Raw genomic sequence first — 24,039 nt, 5'->3', positions numbered from 1 at the left:
GAAGTATCTCAAAGATTGCCTGAAGAAGTTCGGTATGCAAGACTGCAAAGGCTTCACGACGCCAATGCCAGCCAAGCATCATCTGGGTCCTGACGACAATGGTAAAGAGTTCGATCAAAAGGTATACCGCTCCATGATTGGTTCCTTGCTTTATCTATGTGCATCTAGGCCAGATATTATGCTTAGTGTTTGCATGTGTGCTCGATTTCAAGTGGCACCAAAGGAGTCGCATCACTTAGCTGTGAAGCGAATTCTTCGATATTTGGCTCACACCCCAACTCTAGGATTATGGTATCCAAAGGGCTCAGAGTTTGATCTGGTTGGATTCTCGGATGCTGATTATGCTGGTGACAAGGTGGATCGCAAGTCTACATCAGGCACATGTCATTTTCTGGGACGATCACTTGTATGTTGGTCTTCAAAGAAGTAGAACTATGTATCTCTCTCCACTGCTGAATCTGAATACATTGCTGCTGGATCTTGCTGCGCTCAGCTTCTGTGGATGAAGCAAACCCTCAAGGACTATGGCATTCATCTGAAGCAAGTGCCACTCTACTGCGACAACGAAAGTGCCATCAAGATTGCCAACAACCCAGTTCAGCACTCGAAGACAAAGCACATTGAAATTCGTCATCACTTTCTCAGAGATCATGTTGTGAAGGAAGATATTGATATCATACACGTCAACACTGAAGAGCAATTGGCAGATATCTTCACCAAGCCCTTGGATGAGAAGAGATTTTGCAAGTTACGGTGTGAGCTAAATATCCTGGAATCCTCAAATGTCCTATGATCAGGCACACATCCTAACACTTATGCATATTGATGACTTAGATGTGCAACACACGAAGTAAAGTATATCTTCAACCAATGAAGACATACATTCTAAGTGTGAATACATTAATGTGGAATTTGACTTTGGAGCGCCACGATAATTGTGCGCCGTGTCTGGGTCTAATACTTCCTATACGGTGGGTAACCCACCACCAAATGTTTTGTTTGAAGTGTTTCACTCATGACGTTACAGTTGCTATGTCTTCACATTTGGTTTGGCTTCAATCTCAACATGTCTTCATGATTATCTTCACTATGTTGATTATATATATACTAGTGTTCTGTCCTCTACAACATTCACTTATAGCTATGTCTTCTTGTTGGATCTTTTGAACTAAGTGAATGTGATCGGACCCTAACCTCTCTATGCTTTCTATCTCAAACTCTATCTCTCCAAATCGTATGCATTCTATTGAAACTGTCGAATGTCTTCTCTGCGTCCTTGTCAGCAGAACATACAGAGACAAACATTAAGTCCGTTTTCAATGCTCATTCCTTCACATGAAACCCGGAGAAGTGGGAACGACCACCCAAAAATCCAGGCGTGCGTGGGACATGGAACAACCCCCGATATGCTGCATGACGGCCACGTACCCCTCAGATGCGAATCGCTAGGGGCACCTGTGTAATAACGCAGTGCCGCCCCTGTACCTATAAATACACACTTCACAGCGGTCATTATCTCTTCTTCCACTCTCGCACGAACCCTAGCACCACCGCTAGCCCTCGACGACGCCGGCGACGAAGCGCTTCACTGCCGCAACGTCTCCGACATCGTCTTCATGCCGACCGCGTGTTGGGGAATGTAGTAATTTCAAAAAAATTCCTACGCACACGCAAGATCATGGTGATGCATAGCAACGAGAGGGGAGAGTGTTGTCTACATACCCTCGTAGAATGAAGCGGAAGCGTTGACGCAACATAGAGGAAGTAGTCGTACGTCTTCCCGGTCCAACCGATCCAAGCACCGTTACTCCGGCACCTCCGAGTTCTTGACACACGTACAGCTCGATGACGCACCCCGGGCTCCGATCCAGCAAAGCTTCGGGGAGGAGTTTCGTCAGCACGACGGCGTGGTGACAATCTTGATGTTCAACTGTCGCAGGGCTTCGCCTAAGCATCACTACAATATGATCGAGGTGTAATATCATGGAGGGGGGCACCGCACACGGCTAAGGAATGATCACGAAGATCAACTTGTGTGTTCTAGGGTGCCCCCCTGCCCCCGTATATAAAGGAGCAAGGGGGAGGCCGGCCGGCCCTTGGTGCGCCAAGGAGAGGGGGGTCCTTCTCCTGGTGGGAGTAGGACTCCCCTTTCCTAGTCCAACTAGGAATAGGGAGGGGGAAGGAAAGAGAGGGAGAGGGAGAGGGAAAGGGGGGCCGCCCCCTCCTAGTCCTATTCGGACTCCCCATGAGGGGGGGCGCGCCACCTCCTGGGCTGCTGCCCTCTCTCTCCCCTCAGGCCCAATAAGGCCCATTACTTCCCCGGGGGGTTCCGGTAACCCCTCCGGCACTCCGGTTTTATCCGAAATCACCCAGAACAATTCCGGTGTCCGAATATAGTCGTCCAATATATCGATCTTTATGTCTCGACCATTTCGAGACTCCTCGTCATGTCCGTGATCACATCCGGGACTCCGAACATCCTTCAGTACATCAAAATACACAAACTCATAATGAAACTATCATCGTAACTTTAAGCGTGCGGACCCTACGGTTCGAGAACAATGTAGACATGACCGAGATACGTCTCCGGTCAATAACCAATAGCGGGACCTGGATGCCCATATTGGCTCCTACATATTCTACGAAGATCTTTATCGGTCAGACCGCATAACAACATACGTTGTTCCCTTTGTCATCGGTATGTTACTTGCCCGAGATTCGATCATCGGTATCCAATACCTAGTTCAATCTCGTTATCGGCAAGTCTCTTTACTCGTTCCGTAATACATCATCTCACAACTAACACATTAGTTGTAATGCTTGCAAGGCTTATGTGATGTGCATTACCGAGAGGGCCCAGAGATACCTCTCCGACATTCGGAGTGACAAATCCTAATCTCGAAATACGCCAACCCAACAAGTACCTTTGGAGACACCTGTAGAGCACCTTTATGATCACCCAGTTACGTTGTGACGTTTGGTAGCACACAAAGTGTTCCTCCAGTAAACGGGAGTTGCATAATCTCATAGTCACAGGAACATGTATAAGTCATGAAGAAAGCAATAGCAATATACTAAACGATCGGGTGCTAAGCTAATGGAATGGGTCATGTCAATCAGATCATTCAACTAATGATGTGACCTCGTTAATCAAATAACAACCCTTTGTTCATGGTTAGGAAACATAACCATCTTTGATTAACGAGCTAGTCAAGTAGAGGCATACTAGTGACACTTTGTTTGTCTATGTATTCACACATGTATTATGTTTCCGGTTAATACAATTCTAGCATGAATAATAAACATTTATCATGATATAAGGAAATAAATAATAACTTTATTATTGCCTCTAGGGCATATTTCCTTCAGTCTCCCACTTGCACTAGAGTCAATAATCTAGATTACACAGTAATGATTCTAACACCCATGGAGCCTTGGTGCTGATCATGTTTTGCTCATGGAAGAGGCTTAGTCAATGGGTCTGCTACATTCAGATCCGTATGTATCTTGCAAATCTCTATGTCTCCCACCTGGACTAGATCCCGTATGGAATTGAAGCATCTCTTGATGTGCTTGGTTCTCTTGTGAAATCTGGATTCCTTTGCCAAGGCAATTGCACCAGTATTGTCACAAAAGATTTTCATTGGACCCGATGCACTAGGTATGACACCTAGATCGGATATGAACTCCTTCATCCAGACTCCTTCGTTTGCTGCTTCCGAAGCAGCTGTGTACTCCGCTTCACATGTAGATCCCGCCACGACGTTTTGTTTAGAACTGCACCAACTGACAGCTCCACCGTTTAATGTGAACACGTATCCGGTTTGCGATTTAGAATCATCCGGATCAGTGTCAAAGCTTGCATCAACGTAACCGTTTACAATGAGCTCTTTGTCACCTCCATATACGAGAAACATATCCTTAGTCCTTTTCAGGTACTTCAGGATGTTCTTGACCGCTGTCCGGTGATCCACTCCTGGATTAGTTTGGTACCTCCCTGCTAAACTTATAGCAAGGCACACATCAGGTCTGGTACACAGCATTGCATACATGATAGTGTTGGGGAACGCAGTAATTTCAAAAAAATTCCTACGCACACGCAAGATCATGGTGATGCATAGCAACGAGAGGGGAGAATGTTATCTACGTACCCTCGTAGATCGCAGCGGAAGTGTTAACACAATGTAGAGGAAGTAGTCGTACGTCTTCCCGATCCGACCGATCCAAGCACCGTTACTCCGGCACCTCCGAGTTCTTAGCACACGTGCAGCTCGATGACGCTCCCCGGGCTCCGATCCAGCAAAGCTTCGGGGATGAGTTCTGTCAACACAACGGCGTGGTGACGATGATGATGTACTACCGACGTAGGGCTTCGCCTAAGCACTACAACGATATGATCAAGGTGGAATATGGTGGCAGGGGGCACCGCACACGGCTAAGGAACGATCACGTGGATCAACTTGTGTGTCTAGGGGTGCCCCCTACCCCCGTATATAAAGGAGCAAGGGGAGGAGGCCGGCCGGCCAGGTGTGGCGCGCCAAGGAGGAGTCCTCCTCCTAGTAGGAGTAGGACTCCTACTAGGAGGGGGAAAGAGGTGGAGAGGGAGAAGGAAAGGGGGGCGCCGCCCCCCTCCCCTAGTCCAATTCGGACCAGGGAGGAGGTGGCGCGCGACCCACCTCTGGTAGCCCCTCTCTCTCTCCACTAAGGCCCATATGGCCCATTACTTCTCCCGGGGGGGTTCCGGTAACCCTCCAGCTCTCCGGTTTTCTCCGAAATCACCCGGAACAATTCCGGTGTCCGAATATAGTCGTCCAATATATCAATCTTTATGTCTCGACCATTTCGAGACTCCTCGTCATGTACGTGAACACATCCGGGACTCCTAACTAACTTCGGTACATCAAAATGCATAAACTCATAATAACTGTCATCATAACGTTAAGCATGCGGACCCTACGGTTCAAGAACAATGTAGACATGACTGAGACACATCTCCGGTCAATAACCAATAGCGGGACCTGGATGCCCATATTGGCTCCTACATATTCTACGAAGATCTTGGTCGGTCAGACCGCATAACAACATACGTTGTTCCCTTTGTCATCGGTATGTTACTTGCCCGAGATTCGATCGTCGGTATCCAATACCTAGTTCAATCTCGTTACCGGCAAGTCTCTTTACTCGTTCCGTAATACATCATCTCGCAACTAACTCATTAGTTGCAATGCTTGCAAGGCTTATGTGATGTGCATTACCGAGAGGGCCCAGAGATACCTCTCCGACAATCGGAGTGACAAATCCTATTCTCGAAATACGCCAACCCAACATCTACAATTGGAGACACCTGTAGAGCTCCTTTATAATCACCCAGTTACGTTGTGACGTTTGGTAGCACACAAAGTGTTCCTCCGGTAAACGGGGGTTGCATAATCTCATAGTCATAGGAACATGTATAAGTCATGAAGAAAGCAATAGCAACATACTAAACGATCGGGTGCTAAGCTAATGGAATGGGTCATGTCAATCAGATCATTCAACTAATGATGTGACCTCGTTAATCAAATAACAACACTTTGTTCATGGTTAGGAAACATAATCATCTTTGATTAACGAGCTAGTCAATTAGAGGCATACTAGTGACTCTTAGTTTGTCTATGTATTCACACATGTATTATGTTTCCGGTTAATACAATTCTAGCATGAATAATAAACATTTATCATGATATAAGGAAATAAATAATAACTTTATTATTGCCTCTTGGGCATATTTCCTTCAGTCTCCCACTTGCACTAGAGTCAATAATCTAGATTACATAGTAATGATTCTAACACCCATGGAGCCTTGGTGCTGATCATGTTTTGCTCGTGGAAGAGGCTTAGTCAACGGGTCTGCAACATTCAGATCCGTATGTACCTTGCAAATCTCTATGTCTCCCACCTGGACTAGATCCCGGATGGAATTGAAGCGTCTCTTGATGTGCTTGGTTCTCTTGTGAAATCTGGATTCATTTGCCAAGGCAATTGCACCAGTATTGTCACAAAAGATTTTCATTGGACCTGATGCACTAGGTATAACACCTAGATTGGATATGAACTCCTTCATCCAGACTCCTTCGTTTGCTACTTCCAAAGCAGCTATGTACTCCGCTTCACATGTAGATCCCGATACGACGCTTTGTTTAGAACTGCACCAACTGACAGCTCCACCGTTTAATGTAAACACGTATCCGGTTTGCGATTTAGAATCGTCCGGATCAGTGTCAAAGCTTGCATCAATGTAACCTTTTACGGTGAGCTCTTTGTCACCTCCATATACGAGAAACATATCCTTAGTCCTTTTCAGGTATTTCAGGATGTTCTTGACCGCTGTCCAGTGATCCACTCCTGGATTACTTTGGTACCTCCCTGCTAAGCTTATAGCAAGGCACACATCAGGTCTGGTACACAGCATTGCATACATGATAGAGCCTATGGCTGAAGCATAGGGAACATCTTTCATTTTCTCTCTATCTTCTGCAGTGGTCGGGCATTGAGTCTGACTCAATTTCACACCTTGTAACACAGACAAGAACCCTTTCTTTGCTTGATCCATTTTGAACTTTTTCAAAATCTTGTCAAGGTATGTGCTTTGTGAAAGTCCAATTAAGCGTTTTGATCTATCTCTATAGATCTTTATGCCTAATATGTAAGCAGCTTCACCGAGGTCTTTCATTGAAAAACTCTTATTCAAGTATCCCTTTATGCTATCCAGAAATTCTATATCATTTCCAATCAGTAATATGTCATCCACATATAATATCAGAAATGCTACAGAGCTCCCACTCACTTTCTTGTAAATATAGGCTTCTCCGAAAGTCTGTATAAACCCAAATGCTTTGATCACACTATCAAAGCGTTTATTCCAACTCTGAGAGGCTTGCACCAGTCCATAAATGGATCGCTAGAGCTTGCACACTTTGTTAGCTCCCTTTGGATCGACAAAACCTTCCGGTTGCATCATATACAACTCTTCTTCCAAAAATCCATTCAGGAATGCAGTTTTGACATCCATCTGCCAAATTTCATAATCATAAAATGCGGCAATTGCTAACATGATTCGGACAGACTTAAGCATCGCTACGGGTGAGAAGGTCTCATCGTAGTCAACACCTTGAACTTGTCGAAAACCTTTTGCGACAAGTCGAGCTTTGTAGACAGTAACATTACCGTCAGCGTCAGTCTTCTTCTTGAAGATCCATTTATTCTCAATTGCTTGCCGATCATCGGGCAAGTCAACCAAAGTCCATACTTTGTTCTCATACATGGATCCCATCTCAGATTTCATGGCTTCAAGCCACTTTGCGGAATCTGGGCTTACCATCGCTTCTTCATAGTTCGTAGGTTCATCATCATCTAGTAGCATGACTTCCAGAACTGGATTACCGTACCACTCTGGCGCGGATCTTACTCTGGTTGATCTACGAGGTTCAGTAGTATCTTGTTCTGAAGTTTCATGATCATTATCATTAACTTCCTCACTTATTGGTGTAGGTGTCGCAGAAACAGTTTTCTGTGATGTACTACTTTCCAATAAAGCAGCAGGTACAGTTACCTCGTCAAGTTCTACTTTCCTCCCACTCACTTCTTTCAAGAGAAACTCCTTCTCCAGAAAGTTACCGAATTTAGCAACAAAAGTCTTGCCTTCGGATCTATGATAGAAGGTGTATCCAATAGTTTCCTTTGGATATCCTATGAAGACACATTTCTCCGATTTGGGTTCGAGATTCTCAGGTTGAAGCTTTTTCACATAAGCATCGCAGCCCCAAACTTTCAGAAACGACAACTTTGGTTTCTTGCTAAACCACAGTTCATAAGGCGTCGTCTCAACGGATTTTGATGGTGCCCTATTTAACGTGAATGCAGCCGTCTCTAGAGCGTATCCCCAAAACGATAGCGGTAAATCAGTAAGAGACATCATAGATCGCACCATATCTAGTAAAGTACGATTACGACGTTCGGACACACCATTACGCTGTGGTGTTCCGGGTGGCGTGAGTTGCAAAACTATTCCACAATTTTTCAAATGTACACCAAACTCGTAACTCAAATATTCTCCTCCACGATCAGATCATAGAAACTTTATTTTCTTGTTACGATGATTTTCAACTTCACTCTGAAATTCTTTGAACTTTTCAAATGTTTCAGACTTATGTTTCATTAAGTAGATATACCCATATCTGCTTAAATCATCTGTGAAGGTGAGAAAATAACGATATCCGCCACGAGCCTCAACATTCATCGGACCACATACATCTGTATGTATGATTTCCAATAAATCTATTGCTCTCTCCATAGTACCGGAGAACGGTGTTTTAGTCATCTAGCCCATGAGGCACGGTTCGCAAGTACCAAGTGATTCATAATCAAGTGGTTCCAGAAGTCCATCAGTATGGAGTTTCTTCATGCGCTTTACACCGATATGACCTAAACGGCAGTGCCACAAATAAGTTGCACTATCATTATCAACTCTGCATCTTTTGGCTTCTACATTATGAATATGTGTATCACTACTATCGAGATTCAATAAGAATAGACCACTCTTCAAGGGTGCATGACCATAAAAGATATTACTCATATAAATAGAACAACCATTATTCTCTGATTTAAATGAATAACCGTCTCGCATTAAGCAAGATCCAGATATAATGTTCATGCTCAACGCTGGCACCAAATAACAATTATTTAGGTCTAATACTAATCCCGAAGGTAGATGTAGAGGTAGCGTGCCGACCGCGATCACATCGACTTTGGAACCGTTTCCCACGCGCATCGTCACCTCGTCCTTAGCCAATCTTCGCTTAATCCGTAGTCCTTGTTTCGAGTTGCAAATATTAGCAACAGAACCAGTATCAAATACCCAGGTGCTACTGCGAGAATTAGTAAGGTACACATCAATAACATGTATATCGCATATACCTTTGTTCACCTTGCCATCCTTCTTACCCGCCAAATACTTGGGGCAGTTCCGCTTCTAGTGACCAGTCTGCTTGCAGTAGAAGCACTCAGTTTCAGGCTTAGGTCCAGACTTGGGTTTCTCCTCTTGAGCAGCAACTTGCTTGCCATTCTTCTTGAAGTTCCCCTTCTTCTTCCCTTTGCCCTTTTTCTTGAAACTAGTGGTCTTGTTGACCATCAACACTTGATGCTCCTTTTTGATTTCTACATCCGCAGCTTTCAGCATTGCGAAGAGCTCGGGAATAGTTTTATTCATCCCTTCCATATCATAGTTCATCATGAAGCTCTTGTAGCTTGGTGGCAGTGATTGGAGAATTCTGTCAATGACGCAATCATCTGGAAGATTAACTCCCATCTGAATCAAGTGATTATTATACCCAGACATTTTGAGTATATGCTCACTGACAGAACTGTTCTCCTCCATCTTGCAGCTATAGAACTTATTGGAGACTTCATATCTCTCAATCCGGGCATTTGCTTGAAATATTAACTTCAACTCCTGGAACATCTCATATGCTCCATGACGTTCAAAACATCGTTGAAGTCCCGATTCTAAGCCGTAAAGCATGGCACACTGAACTATCAAGTAGTCATCAGCTTTGCTCTGCCAGACGTTCATAACATCTGGTGTTGCTCCAGCAGCAGGCCTGGCACCCAGCGGTGCTTCCAGGACGTAATTCTTCTGTGCAGCAATGAGGATAATCCTCAAGTTACGGACCCAGTCCGTGTAATTGCTACCATCATCTTTCAACTTTGCTTTCTCAAGGAACGCATTAAAATTCAATGGAACAACAGCACGGGCCATCTATCTACAATCAAACATACATAAGCAAGATACTATCAGGTACTAAGTTCATGATAAATTTAAGTTCAATTAATCAAATTACTTTAAAGAACTCCCACTTAGATAGACATCCCTCTAATCCTCTAAGTGATCACGTGATCCAAATCAACTAAACCATGTCCGATCATCACGTGAGATGGAGTAGTTTCATTGGTGAACATCGCTATGTTGATCATATCTACTATATGATTCACGCTCGACCTTTCGGTCTCCGTGTTCTGAGGCCATATCTGCATATGCTTGGCTCGTCAAGTATAACCTGAGTATTCCGCGTGTGCAACTGTTTTGCACCCGTTGTATTTGAACGTAGAGCCTATCACACCCGATCATCACGTGGTGTCTCAGCACGAAGAACTTTCGCAACGGTGCATACTCAGGGAGAACACTTCTTGATAATTTTAGTGAGAGATCATCTTATAATGCTACCGTCAATCAAAGCAAGATAAGATGCATAAAAGATAAACATCACATGCAATCAATATAAGTGATATGATATGGCCATCATCATCTTGTGCCTGTGATCTCCATCTCCGAAGCACCGTCATGATCACCATCGTCACCGGCGACACCTTGATCTCCATCGTAGCATCGTTGTCGTCTCGCCAATCTTATGCTTCCACGACTATCGCTACCGCTTAGTGATAAAGTAAAGCATTACAGCGTGATTGCATTGCATACAATAAAGCGACAACCATATGGCTCCTGCCAGTTGCCGATAACTCGGTTACAAAACATGATCATCTCATACAATAAAATTTAGCATCATGTCTTGACCATATCACATCACAACATGCCCTGCAAAAACAAGTTAGACGTCCTCTACTTTGTTTGTTGCAAGTTTTACGTGGCTGCTACGGGCTTAAGCAAGAACCAATCTTACCTACACATCAAAACCACAACGATAGTTTGTCAAGTTGGTGCTGTTTTAACCTTCGCAAGGACCGGGCGTAGCCACACTCAGTTCAACTAAAGTTGGAGAAACTGTCACCCGCAAGCCACCTTTGTGCAAAGCACGTCGGGAGAACCGGTCTCGCGTAAGCGTACGCGTAATGTCGGTCCGGGCCGCTTCGTCCAACAATACCGCCGAACCAAAGTATGACATGCTGGTAAGCAGTATGACTTATATCGCCCACAACTCACTTGTGTTCTACTCGTGCATATAACATCAACACATAAAACCTAGGCTCGGATGCCACTGTTGGGGAACGTAGTAATTTCAAAAAAATTCCTACGCACACGCAAGATCATGGTGATGCATGGCAACGAGAGGGGAGAGTGTTGTCTACGTACCCTCGTAGACCAAAGCGGAAGCGTTGACGCAACGTAGAGGAAGTAGTCGTATGTCTTCCCGGTCCAACCGATCCAAGCACCATTACTCCGGCACCTCCGAGTTCTTGACACACGTACAGCTCGATGACGCACCCCGGGCTCCGATCCAGCAAAGCTTCGGGGAGGAGTTTCGTCAGCACGACGGCGTGGTGACGATCTTGATGTTCAACTGTCGCAGGGCTTCGCCTAAGCACCACTACAATATGATCGAGGTGTAATATCATGGAGGGGGGCACCGCACACGGCTAAGGAACGATCACGAAGATCAACTTGTGTGTTCTAGGGTGCCCCCCTGCCCCCGTATATAAAGGAGCAAGGCGGAGGCCGGCCGGCCCTTGGTGCGCCAAGGAGAGGGGGGGAGTCCTTCTCCTACTGGGAGTAGGACTCCCCTTTCCTAGTCCAACTAGGAATAGGGAGGGGGAAGGAAAGAGAGGGAGAGGGAGAGGGAAAGGGGGGCCGCCCCCCCCCCTCCTAGTCCTATTCGGACTCCCCATGAGGGGGGGGCGCCACCTCCTGGGCTGCTGCCCTCTCTCTCCCCTCAGGCCCAATAAGGCCCATTACTTCCCCGGGGGGTTCCGGTAACCCCTCCGGCACTCCGGTTTTATCCGAAATCACCCAGAACAATTCCGGTGTCCGAATATAGTCATCCAATATATCGATCTTTATGTCTCGACCATTTTGAGACTCCTCGTCATGTCCGTGATCACATCCGGGACTCCGAACATCCTTCAGTACATCAAAATACACAAACTCATAATGAAACTATCATCGTAACTTTAAGCGTGCGGACCCTACGGTTCGAGAACAATGTAGATATGACCGAGATACGTCTCCGGTCAATAACCAATAGCGGGACCTGGATGCCCATATTGGCTCCTACATATTCTACGAAGATCTTTATCGGTCAGACCGCATAACAACATACGTTGTTCCCTTTGTCATCGGTATGTTACTTGCCCGAGATTCGATCGTCGGTATCCAATACCTAGTTCAATCTCGTTATCGACAAGTCTCTTTACTCGTTCCGTAATACATCATCTCACAACTAACACATTAGTTGTAAAATTCTTGCAAGGCTTATGTGATGTGCATTATCGAGAGGGCCCAGAGATATCTCTCCGACATTCGGAGTGACAAATCCTAATCTCGAAATACGCCAACCCAACAAGTACCTTTGGAGACACCTGTAGAGCACCTTTATGATCACCCAGTTACGTTGTGACGTTTGGTAGCACACAAAGTGTTCCTCCGATAAACGGGAGTTGCATAATCTCATAGTCACAGGAACATGTATAAGTCATGAAGAAAGCAATAGCAATATACTAAACGATCGGGTGCTAAGCTAATGGAATGGGTCATGTCAATCAGATCATTCAACTAATGATGTGACCTCGTTAATCAAATAACAACTCTTTGTTCATGCTTAGGAAACATAACCATCTTTGATTAACGAGCTAGTCAAGTAGAGGCATACTAGTGACACTTTGTTTGTCTATGTATTCACACATGTATTATGTTTCCGGTTAATACAATTCTAGCATGAATAATAAACATTTATCATGATATAAGGAAATAAATAATAACTTTATTATTGCCTCTAGGGCATATTTCCTTCACCGCGGACATCGTCCTCTCCGCTGTCGCCGTAGGTGTCCTCCGTCGCCAAGTTAGGGCACGGAAGATCGAACTGCTCGGCCTCCTCTTCCACTCCGTCTAGCAGTTCCTAGTATGGTAAATAAAACTTCCTTTTTATGTCCCCTTTGATTCTATGGCTTTGTCACTTTCTACCACAAGTAGTTTCTATTCACACAAGTTGGATCTCTTTCATACTGCATCTCATAACATGCCTAGTATATTCACTTATGCTTCACAAAGTAGTTAGATTCCTCACTTGTACTGATCTCTGGATTCGTACAAATCTGGAACCAACTCCTTATCTATGAGTGAATGTCTTCGCACGATGAGGTCAATGTCTTCTAAACTGATTTATCTTCAAAATCTTCTGAGAATGCATATGAACTCTTCCCCTTCCCTCGCACCTTAATGTTGTCACAGGTACATGTCTGTGGGAGAATCCCTTGGTTCTCATAGTCTGCATTCATTTGCAGAATTCTTACAGCATCATATAAATTCTCCCGAAGCCAGTTCTTGTTTGTCCAGCAAGCGAAAACCTTTGAAGCCTTTGAACGTTTTGAAGCCTTTCAGTTTGAAGTTCATGGCTGCAGAGAAGTCAGTAAGGCAGGGTGGCAGACAGCATTGTGGGGGAACATCAAGAGATTTGCCTGATGACCTCTCAGAGCTTTACAAGACAGATCCTGAAGAGGATTACAATCAGCGCAAGACCCGAATCCAATGGATTCGAAGATATTGGGCAGAACAATGGTTCAAATACCGGTTTGTGACCCAGGAATATGCTGAGTAAAGTGCCATCAAGAGACCGTGGGGTGACATCCTATACAAGAATCTTCAACCCAGGTCTAGAGAAGAAGCCATTGAACAAGGCTTCTATCCCTGCATGGTCTGTGGGCCACAGCCTGCAGATGCACACCCGTCGTCACTACTATGGTGTCATGACGACAATCTGTTTAAGCGCAACTTCCAGTTTGCCCAGAACTCAGCGAAGCAAAACAAGAAGACTTTGGGACTAGACTTCAACGCTGGTCCTTCTGCTCCAAGGGCTGACGGCACACGTGATGCAGAACCCAATGTCGTCGGTCCTTTCTACAACCTTGCAGGTCTCATCACCCATATCTTGGTTCAAGGGACAGCCATGAATGAGCCTGCAACTGACGCTGAATCAGATGAAGCGCCTGTATCGCCGAAGCCAAAGAAGCAGAAGAAGCCTAAAGCTTCAAAGCCTACCCCTTCACCAAAAATCTCAAGGGCGAAGCCACTGGCAACTGCACCTCCTGAAGACAGTGTGCAGTCTGAAGATTTGTCACGCATCTCCAAGCCCCAGAAGGTCAAGATGCCTCTGCCACACACCGGCCAAGAGCTAACTGCTGCTGCCATTCTGCGCAATGATGCCATTGATCTGTCAAGTGATGAAGATCTAGCAGATGACGCTCTTGAGCAACTCATCAAGAGCAAAGAAGAAGCAGAAATCTTCAATGAACTGCCTCTCTTTGATGTAACAATCATTCACAACTTCATTGATGAATGGTTTGACACGCCAAACATCAGCTTCGACGATCTCCAACTACCATTGGCCTCAGTGTCGCCTTCCATGGCGCCATTGCTTCAGAGTTAGCCATCGCCCAGCACGTTGTTGAACTGAAGCAGAAGATTGACTATGAGAAATCTCAGTTCAAGAAGCATATGACCAAGCTCAGCGTGCAAGATGTGAAGAACTTCAAGATTATGCTGCACGAGCTCAAGGAAGCCTTTCTCAAGAAACATGCAGAAGCTCAGGGTTCTCGTGAGCGCATGAAGGTCCTGGCTGATAGGTGTGTGCAAGCCTACAATGAGGCTGAGAAGCGCAAGGCCCTTGGGCGTCCTGGCATCGACCCCGGGATGGCTGCCAAGAAAAAGAAGAAGCCCGCTATGGCTGAACCCGATGCACCAAGGCAGGAAGCAGATCCCATTGTCTTCCCAACTAGCATGACTGGCCCGAAGCCAAAGGCCAGGTCAACCGCTTCAGAACTGAAGAAGACCAGGACTGCTGAGGCTGAAGCAAGGAAGAGAAAACATCCTGAAGCCTCTGCTACTGCCCCCTCCAAGAAGAAAAGAAAGACCAAGAAGGAACGGGCTGCTCCCACAGAGCCCTTGATTGTTGAACCCATTTCCATGGTTCACCCCGACGCTGATCCACAAGACCGTCAACTGACTATCCATGAGCCTGCTCTCAAAGAGGCTCATGAAGCTGAAGACTTTCCAGCAGCTGATTCCATCGCTGCTGAAGACATTGGTCACCATGACCATGTTGAAGATGATGCAGCCCTTCCTCAGTTAGAGCACCAACAAGTATCATCGCCTGTGCTCACACACAGCGAACTCATCAGCATTGGTCGTCCACTGACGCCAATTGCACAGGATGCTTCATGGGCTGATCACCCACAAGAGGAAGAAGACTCTGAGGCACAGCCAACACCAACTCCACAGGCGTCGCCCACGTTGCGCAGGCTTCGCAAAGGTCCAAGGCCTCAAGCCTCTGCGTCTGAAGCTAAAACTACTGAAGACATTCCGGCTGCATCAGCCGAAGAAGAAGAAGTACCACAAGCTGCTACTCCCCTGACCCAACAAGAAGCAGTTCTCGAGGAGAACGTGATCGTGACCGATCCTCCAGCTCATCAAGTGGAGGTTGAAAATCTTGAGGCTGCCACCACCAACACCACTGAAGCCACTGACGCTGTCATGGCTGAAGCTAATGTGGAACCCTCACCAACAAAAGCACCAGAAGACAGCGAAGCCACTGATCCCGCCGCTTCTGTTCCTGAGTCTGCTGCCGGTCCCCAGTTCAACTACCATGTTGGGCACAGACCTCAGGTACAGAAGCCAATCCCAAGATTGCCAAGGTTCCCAGGTCCTGCATCAGCACCTAGCTCCTTCAATATCAATGGCTTCAGAGCAGACAACACATTCTTCAACAGCTCCAGGAACCCCTACTCCAGGGAAAGAATATCATCTGATCGGTTCTGGAGTTATCCGCAGCGAAGCTATTACTCATGCGTTCTGTACAACCAAGGTCGCATCTTCCCTCACAAGCGCCTTGCAACTGAAGCAATAGCTGGTCTGCCCTGTCTGGAAGAAGCTCTGGATTGCTTCAAAGAAGTTGGACTGCTGCCATTCGTCACTGACCAAGAGCATTGGAATGAAGAGTTGCTGCTCCAATTCTATGCCACACTTCACATCCGCGGGTATAGCAGAGATCCGAAGACTTGGGTCCTGGAGTGGATGACAGGAAACGTTCATCATGAAGCCAAAGCCTTTGACATCATTGAGCTCACTGGTTTGCCCACTCCTGGCGATCTCTACGAGCATGGCTGTCAGCTTCATAGTGAAGCTATTGAGAGCATCTTTTAGAAAACTGAACCTAATATGAGTCAGATGCTCAGTATGATGAAGCCATTGCCCCAAGATGCTGCTTATCCCACAAAGTTCTTCGTTGAAGACCTTGAGTATCTGCCAAGAACCATATATCAAATCCTAAGGCGAACTCTCTGGCCAATCAAAGGACATTCTCCCCATGCCAAGCTGGAAGGTGCAATGAAGACTTTGGTCTTCTACATTCTTCATGGAAAATGCTTCAATACACAGGATTTCTTCATTCGTCAGCTTGCTGCATCTAGCTCTGATCTGTTTGGTTTGAAGTTCTACGCCCCCTGGGTGATGCAGCTGATCAAACTTCACTCTGCTATCTCATATCAGCCCTCGGCCCGCAACCATCAAATCTTTTTGCCTGATGTGGATATGTCTATTGAAGCCATCTATCCCGAGCCTGCCAAGGAACCTCTCAGTCTTCAGAATGCAAAGCATCAGAGTTTCACTCAGAACGCTGAAGGCATGGAAGCCGTAACTCGTGTGTATCCTCTGGCTGGCACTACACGTGCACCGCATCCTACTCTCATTGAAGCCACTGACAGTACAACTACTCCATGACCCAAGAAGCGCACTCGTGTTCTCAACGACCGAGAGCTTCTTGTGGCTCTTCATCAGAAACAGGATAGGCATCATGACTGGCTAATGCGTCAGATGCAAAGTCTCTTGGTGGATGTTAATCGCATTCGCAATCTTGCCACCAAGAACGCTTTTGTTGCCCATGAAACCTCTCGCCGCACATGGAAAGGGCTAACGCTAATGTGTTCTGAAGATGATCTTCAAGAGGATGGCTTCACTGAGCGATTCAAGTTTGATTCCACACCTCCTCGAAGGGCAGTGTTGCGACGAACTCCATCCCTTGAAGACTCTGAGTTCTCCTCCTCTGCTGCAACTGTGCATGCCAGAGTGATCGAGGATGAAGACGATGCTACTTCACTGCCACCTCCTTCAGCACGCTTCAACTCTGCTCCAAGCTCTTCAGCACCGCCGAACACCACCAATGACCCTGCTGCTTCACCTACTCCTCCTGGGAACGAGTAGATGCTCTATGTCTTCAAACCTTTTTGGTCCTTACTGACAAAAGGGGGAGAAGCATATGAGGTTGATAGTCTTCAAGCGGGTCCATATGGGCGGGTGCTTTATATTTTGCTTCGTGCTTACAACTCTCGTTTTGCTACATTTGGTTCTTTGAGTTGTAACACTTAAACTTGATGGTCGTCTGCTACTTATTTGGCACCTTGTGTTGCGATGATAAATTCCGCATGTGCGACGATAAATTCCGCACTTAGATCATTCTGCAGACGTCCATTTTCCATTATGCATGTCATTATCTTCATATACTTTCACATGCATAGTGGATTGTCATCATAAGTTGAAGTGGATCTCCACAAGTACAACCTGCCATGTGCATTTGCATTCCAAAAGCAAATTCCTTATATGCACATCTTCAGGGGGAGCCCTTGCAACTTATGAAGACAATTCCTTATCCTTTACAATTTCACAGATTATATTCCCTGTTGAAAACTTCAACTAGTTTGTCATCAATCACCAAAAAGGGGGAGATTGTAAGTGCATCTAGTGCCACCCCTAGTTGATTTTGGAGTATTGACGACAAACCTAGTTGAGGGACTAATGTGTTTGTGAGAATTGCAAGATAACACAGGTAGAAGTCCCTCATTGATTCGGTTTTCCTACCAGAGATGACCCCTAAAAATGTATGAAGACATTGAAGTCAAAGGTGGTATATGAAGATATTCACATTGAAGACTATGATAAGAGAAGACACTGCATGAAGCCTATGGAGCTCGAAGACTTAGATCTTTCGTAGTTCTTTTCTTCTGTGTTGAGTCATAGGAACCACCGTACTGTTAAGTGGGGTCCAAGAGAACCAGTCAGAATGACTGAAGTGATGCTTAAACAAAACCTATGTCTTCGAGTGAAGACTTTGAGAGCGAATCTTGTCCAGAGTCGGACAAGTCAGCTTTGCTTGTAGCCCAAGTAAAGTTGTCGTGTGAGTTTGAAATCTGACCGTTGGAACACGTGTCAGTTCCTTAGTGACCCAGGGTCATTTCGGACAAATCAGGTCGGGTTGCCTAGTGGCTATAAATAGCCCACCCCCTACAACCATAAACGGTTGGCTGCTCAGATTTAGAGTACGACTTTTGTCGTTTGAGAGCAACCCACCTCGAAGCCTTTGAGAGAGAATTCCTTGCGAGGATAAAGCCCTAACCACCCAGAGCCAAAGAGAATTAGGCATCACTTAAGTTTTCTTGTCTGTGTGATCTGAAGACTTATTACACTTGAGGACTGTGCATCCTCCAGTCGGTTAGGCGTCGCGTTCTGAGCATCCAAGAGACATTGTGGATTGCCAGTGAACGAAGTCTGTGAAGGTTTGGGAGTCTACCTTGAAGACTTACCAGAGTTATTGGGCGTGGCCTGTGTGACCTTAGCTCAAGGGGAATACGGTGAGGACTGGGTGTCCTGAGCTGTGTGTTCAGGACTGGGTGTCCGGGACTGTGTGTCCTTAGGTTTAAATACCTAGCCACCCTAACCAGACGTACAGTTGTCACAGCAACTGGAACTGGTCCAACAAATCATTGTCTTCAACGAGTCACTGGTTTCATCCTTTCCTTTCTCCTTACTTACTGTTACTCCTTGTGAAGTCATTGTATGCCTGCACTATCTTTTGTCTTCACTGAGTGACTGTGTGATCTGTTTGGCTTCTTAGTATCTTCCTACCTGATCCTTACTACCTAGTTGCTATTTGTCACTGTGCTTTCACTTCATTGAATACATGACTATGGTTTACCTAGTGTAGTCTACCTTCCGCTGCATGGTAATAGGTTTATTTCTATCGTTTGTCTTCGAAACTTCCATGTTTTGAAGACTTTCATAAAAATCGCCTATTCACCCCCTCCCCCTCTAGTCGATATAACGCACTTTCACTTATGTACCTAGAAATGATTTTTGGAAAAAATAAAGAGCAAACTACAAGGCAGCTACAGTTCAAATTTGACCAGCTTCCAGCTGAATCGGCGGAAATTTGTCTTTTTCACGAGAGGTGGATCAAAACTTTTTACACCAAACCAATTGGTCAATTGTGCATTAAATATGGCCTAGTATTTTAGAAAAATGATTTGGTCCAATTTTGGAACAAATATATTATAGGTCCTTCACAAAAAAACTTATTTTGGCCACTCGAAAAATGGAAAATTATTTTTTCGTGCAAAGGAAGTAAAAACTCCCTTTGTCAATATTGTTTACAAATCCATGATGTAAACTTGTGCAAAATATGATATCATTTGAACAAATATTTGATAGGACTTTCACAAAAATACTCATTTTGAGCACTGAAAAATGGAATGAAATTTTTTATCTTGAATCGATCATGACCAATTTATATGGTCATAAGGTCATCAAATGGATTGGTGCGTTCTGATTGGACCATGGGCATATCACGCGGATCACGCATCAACCACCGTCGGATGCTTTCGGATCCAACGGCCCAAACCCACCCGAGCCGAAACCCGGTCTGTCCTCATGGACATTTTCCACCCACCCCCTGCCTCCATACTTTCTCTCATTCCTCCCTCCCCCGCCTCCATTCTTTCGCTCCAGATCGACGACGACGGCCCCCCTGTTGCTTCCCCCTCCTTCCCCATCCCGCTACGGCGAGGAGATCCATTCCTGCCGCCGCATTCGCCCCCGCCCCCTTCTTCCCGTTTCAGACCACATCCTCAGCTCGCCGCCGGGCCTCCCCCTCCCCTCCTCGCAGATCCAGAGCTGCGAGATCCGTCTCTCTCCGACCTCGAGGTCGACTGGGAGGGGCGCAATCCAGGACCAACGGGCTACACGCTGGCAGAGAGCAGAGCAGAGCACCGCCTCGCCTCTTCCTCCTCCCCTCCTCCTCCGCGCGCGGCCATGGCGCCTCTCTCCACCGCCGTCCGCCTCTTGTGCTCCCCCGCGGCTCCGCGCGTCGTCCCTTCCCCGCCTGCCCGCCTCGCCGGGGCGCCAGCGCGCTTCCGGTGCCGCCGCCGGCTCCGGTCGGTGCGCGCGGAGGCGGCCAAGGAGGCGGAGGTGGGGGAGCTCAGGGCCGGGGTGTCCGTCTACAAGCCGCGCTCCTACGAAGTGCTCGTCTCCGACACCGCCCGCTCCCTCGCTGCCGCCATCGACGACGGCAGGACCCGCCTCGATATTGAGTTCCCGTAAGCATCCACTCCACTCCACTATCCCATTCGTCTCGTTTCAATCTAATGCAATCTCACGAGTGTTCTCACATCCCCTCCATGTTTCTTCCATGAACCTCCACGGGTAATCCATGACTAGGCCTCTGCCCAGCAGCATCTCTTCTTACAAGGTACTGACTGCCCGCCCTTCTTCTCCAACCCCTGCTCAAATTTCCTGCTGTGACATGTCACCATATATTATTGGATACAGTTTGATTCTAGTTACATATGCACAAAAATTCAGTCCATACATAAGAATCTTGTTATGGGACACTGCAGCAACATTGACTGAATGTTTCCTGCTGCAGCAACACTGTGGTCATCAATGGATACGAATTAACTAGTGATCGATGCACACGGATAAATAAATTCTATTATGTGGATGCACCCACATCATCAAAATAGAGTTGCAGATTGCTCACTGTTTTTACTGTCCTGTGCTGCTCATACTGTATGTACAACATGTTGCTGAACTGAAAAATGCTATTTGCTTCACATTTTTGTTTGTTGAACTATCCCAGATTATTTCAATTAATGTAAACCTATGAGTTAAATAAATTGTATGGGAGGCATTGACATAAGTGCTCTAGACCTACTCTGCTCCTGTTTAGAGGCACCTTGTATTCTTTTTTGTAAAATCTCCTATCGTAAGCGAAAAAGCTTCAGGCATTGAGCCATTGAGCCATTGTATTGTCATGAATATCCATGTCACTTTATACCAGTAAGTTAGTCTGATGCTAGACTAGACGTCTCTTTATGCAAGTTTATTGTCATGTCTATTTATTTGTATAAAGTCGAATCAAGTAGTAACATGTGAACAACACTTGCACTGGTGTATGAAGGAGTTAAGTACATGTTTGTTACAGCAGGACAGAGTAGATGTTTGTGTTACCATCCAATCCACTGACAACATGTTTCTGTTATTGTGGTGCTTGCTTAACTCACTGCCATCTTACATTCTGTTCTTTTTTGTATACAGCGCGCCAGAAGAAGGCTGTGAAGATCTTCCCCTGCCCTACCTCTGGACCTCTTCGCCCCATCGTGCAATGCCAGACCCACAAGTACAACATTAAGGCGAGGGCTGGCAGAGGCTTTACCCTTGAGGAGCTTAAGGTGATGACATTTCTTTGCTTTGTTTCCTTCATCTCTGATTGCCTATGAATGGTGCAGCATCATCAGTTACAATAATTGGTTTATAACTGAGCATGGATTTTTAATGTTTGCTCTGTAACAACAGTAAATTTCCATTGTACATTTCATCAATTTCTTTCTTACTTTTGTTATCTAGGTACATAGAACTTGTGTTCTATCTGTAGCTTTTAATTGCTTGCCCCCTCCTACAATCAATGCATGCTGCTTGAGTTTAGATTCAGATGCTAGATGAGATTATCATCTGTCGAGAAATTATCAGATGCTAGTTAGCTTCCTACTGTCAATGCTGTGGTGTTAGAATCCTTGTATATATATACTTGTATATATACTCTGTGCGCTAGAATATCATCATGCTGTTTTCCTCGAGTCGTCATCTTGTTGATAGTTCTGACATAACACTCTGGAGCAAAACAGCTGATGGTTTCCAACAGGAAGGAACAATAGTTGATCCCTTGTTATTGTGGTTCACCGGTTATATTAGGAAATGCAACCGGTCTTGCTATTGTGAGGTTCCTGCTTTAAGTTCCTTGTGACCCATGTTTCCCTATAAATACATTCACGAAAAGTTGCAGCCATTACTGTGACCGGGTTCATGGATTTCACTTTTGAATAGGGCTAGCCGACCAGGTTGGCTAGCAGTGAACTGATAACTAACTTAGCTTGGTTCTGATTCTTTAGACACTCATGTGATTTATCTAATTGCTGAATCTCTTTGAACATTGCAGAGTAATGCGCTTAAGGAGTTACATCAAAGGCGTCGTTGGTGCCCGGTGTCCTCGTCAAGCTCCTTCAGCATATGAACACGGATGTCAAAGTTGTAGGAGAGCATAGGTCGTCCCTTCTTCAGGTTGTCCTTCGCCTAATCAAATGCCCTTTGTTTTGCCGCTCTGCTCCTTCTCACCATCAGCACCAGTCCACCACCACCATGGAAAATCCTTTGTTTTTTATGATGGCATTCCATTTCTGAATCCACTAAACCTGCTGCTGCACTTCTTCTTGGAACCTCTTTATTGCTGCTTGCTGCTACTCCTCTCTTCATTCCCACGCTTGCTTCTTCTTCTCCTCACCTCGCTGCTTATCTTCTCTGAAGTCTGAACCCCCTGTTGCTACTGCTGCTCTCTCTCCCTTTTCGAGATTTTCCTGAGATGTGTATGTATGTGTCCTGCATAATAAGTGCTTGTTCTTTTCTCTAAACTTTGTTTGTATGATTAAGGGAAAATTTACTTGGTTCTTTTCTCTAAACTGTGCTTGGAACATTCGTTTTTATGATCTAAAATTGCCTTCCTGTGATGATGCAGGTGCCCAGTTTGTGCTTTCTCTAAACTGTGGTTCCGAAGGAGCTCCATGTTGAACAAGATTGAAGACACTTGTAGAGCTTGTATATTCTCTAGCTATTACACATAGAGCTTGTAAAACCGTGATTGAAAATGTATTATGTGTTATTTGTAGAGTAGCAGCTCCATACTGATTTTGGCTGCTGTTATTTGAAGTACTACTTGTATTTTTTGTCTGGCCAATTTAAATACATGCTATTTATTTACTATGAAATTGAAATCTAAAGAATATGACCTTGACAATTGGGACCCACTTACTAAAACATGAAAACTGGGACCAATTACCAGAACTTACAATTGGGGCCCATCTGACTAATTGACCAATCGTAAAAAAAAAGAAAAAAGTAATTATAAAAAAATCTGGAATTGTTGAGCCAAAAAGGCCATGGCCCAGAAAATAAAAAGACTGCATTGCTGGGCTAGGACCGTGTAGTTCAGCAAAATTAGTAGCGAAAAAAACACAAATAGGCTGAATTGTTGGGCTAGGCCCATGTAGAAAATCGAATTGGACCGGGCTGAATCTTGTGCCATGTCAGATTGCCACGCTGGATGCCTACGTGGCCTGGGGAGGTTGCTAGTGACCAAAACGCCACGGTAGACGTATTTTGGTCATAAACGTCTTCGACCATTCCAGAAGAAAGGTCACTATAGTCAGTTTATGACGGCCAGCTTTTGACCTTATGTTTTTGGTCACAAAAAGGTCACAAATGGAAATTTGTGACCATTCAGTGACCAATAGTGGTGGTCATAAGTTGACATATTTCTTGTAGTGTGCAAATCCTCTGCCACCATGAAGCTAGTATCCGCATATTGACTGAGAAACATGATTTTAGTTTTTTTTGAAGGGTAGAAACATGATTTTAGTGTTATGTTAAAGTAGTAACATTTTTTTAGGAAGTTCGAGCCGTAACATGATCGTAATATTCAATTTCGGCCTGACTAACAGGTAAAATAATACTAATAGAAAACCCATTAGCCCCCTGCCCTGGGTTTAAAATTAGAAAGCCCATTAGCCGCTATTGCGAAGAGTCAGCAGCGAAGTAGCACCCGCACCTGGGGTTATTTACCGGCGCCTCGGCACTCGCCGGAAAACCGTCTTTCAATCCGTCCGTGTCGGCGTAGGAAG

The sequence above is a fragment of the Triticum dicoccoides genome, chromosome 7A (genome assembly GCF_002162155.2).
Source record: "Triticum dicoccoides isolate Atlit2015 ecotype Zavitan chromosome 7A, WEW_v2.0, whole genome shotgun sequence".
Classification (NCBI taxonomy): domain Eukaryota; kingdom Viridiplantae; phylum Streptophyta; class Magnoliopsida; order Poales; family Poaceae; genus Triticum; species Triticum dicoccoides.
This window is presented reverse-complemented; position numbering follows the sequence as displayed.